Source organism: Echinops telfairi, unplaced genomic scaffold (assembly GCF_000313985.2).
Source record: "Echinops telfairi isolate 266 unplaced genomic scaffold, ASM31398v2 ScPeMD7_1;HRSCAF=3_0, whole genome shotgun sequence".
In the NCBI taxonomy this organism is placed as follows: Eukaryota; Metazoa; Chordata; class Mammalia; order Afrosoricida; family Tenrecidae; genus Echinops; species Echinops telfairi.
Window position 1 is genome coordinate 580,295 of NW_022103896.1, and position 1,733 is coordinate 582,027.

Genomic DNA, 1,733 nt, shown 5'->3' on the forward strand with positions numbered 1-1,733 from the left:
GAGCTGGGCACTGGGCTGAACACGGCCCTGTGGGGAGGGGACGATGACGGGGGGCCTCCGGCCTGCGCCTCTGGGTGGCAGCAGGGCCAGGGCCTGGGGAGAGAGGTTCCGGGAAAGCAGGCTGACACTGGCTCACGGAGGGCAGCGAACCCCTTTATCCCTCTCCCAGCTTGGGCAGGCAGCCGAGGCCAGGCTGTGCGGTGAGGGAGGGATGGGGAAGGGCTGGGGAAGCCAGGGGCCGTGCAGGGGTAGGGGGCCCCCAGGTCAGACAGTCTGTGTTCCAGCCACACAGGACAAGTCCCTGCCAGTCAGAGGTTGAGAACAGGCACATCAAAGAGGTCACACAAACCTTCACTCTTGTCCAGGTTGTAGATGTACTCGTGCTCTCCAGCGGGCGGGGAGAGGCGTAGGAGAGGGGCAAACACTGCAGAGCTCCTCTAGCAGCTCCTCGCTCAGACACCCTTGGGTGGGATGGAAGATTTCAGGCAGCTCTTTGGGGAGTTCCAGAACGCCCGTGGCATCCGCCTTGATGGGTTCAAAGGAGGTAGAAGGGCTAGGGCCGGCTGAGCTGCTGCTGTCCAGCAGGGCGGAGGACTGCAGTGGCTGAGTGTCCAGTGCCGTGGGGTCCAGGGGGAGGGCACCCGGCTCCCTGCTGTCGTGGCTATGGGGCCAGGACTGCAGGTCACTGTGCTGTCTACTGCTGGGCAGCCACTCTGTGGGCCTCGATGCTGCTGGAGACGGGCACAGGAGCAGTCGCTGGGGGCTGCTTGGGTGTGAGGCTTCCTGAGGCTGAGCCAGGGCAGGCTTGGGCAGCAGTGGAGGGGTGGGAACAGCAGGCGGGCCCTGGAGCGGGTCCTTGGGTGGTGGCACTGGAACGGCCACGGGAGGCGAGCTCCATGCCTCCTTGTTCACCAGCAGCAACTCAATGGGCCTGCTGGTGCTCTTCAGGTGAATCTGGTACTTCTTCTGCCCATTGAGGCCCTCTGGGATGGGCACCTCCAGGCTGGTGCCCGATGGGGCCCGGATGGCTAGAAGGGTGTCTCAGCAAAGCCGTTGCAGATGTCCTGAGTCACGTCCGCCAAGCAGCTATTCTGCACGTCCTGCATGACATTCCGATGCTCTGCTGCACCCACCCCTTGTGCTGGTCCAGCTCCTGCTCCGCTGCTGCAGCTCCTCCATCTCGGCCTTGAGTTCCATCAGCTTATCCGCAATCTCCCGGGTATCGCAGCCGGGCCCCACGCCCTTCCACTGGATGCTGTTCTTGGACTTTTCCTTAATCAACCCGATACCTTCCAGCGTGTTGGTAATGTCATAAATTCGCCGCTTCCGGCGCACAGCAAGGGTGTCAGCTGCCAGCTTGAGGTCAAGCACGCTGTCCTTGGCCTCTTGCAGAAGCAACACGAACTTGGTGGTGAGAAGTCCCACACTATCCTAGTGTCGGCTTGGGCTGCCTGTGGCCCAGCCTCCGCCATTGCGCCGCTTGCTGCCTCCCCTCAACCAGGCCAGGCCTGGCCGGCCACACCACCACTCTATTTTTTTGTTCTTTGATGCCTGGTAACTGATCCCTTTGGCACCTTGTGATCACACAGGCTGGTGTGCTTCTTCTATGTGGGCTTTGTTGCTTCTAAGCTAGATGGCCGCTTGTGTACCTTCCATCCTTTAAGACCCCAGACGCTGTATCTTTTGATAGCCAGGCACCATCAGCTTTCTTCACCACTTTTGTTTATTCACCC

The 1,733-nt window shown here is 61.2% G+C and overlaps 1 pseudogene; it reads right to left on the reverse strand.

Annotated features, from left to right (window-relative positions):
- Window positions 1-225: 225 nt before the first annotated feature.
- LOC101654764 overlaps window positions 226-1,733 on the reverse strand; it is a 6,771-nt pseudogene continuing 5,263 nt past the window's right edge.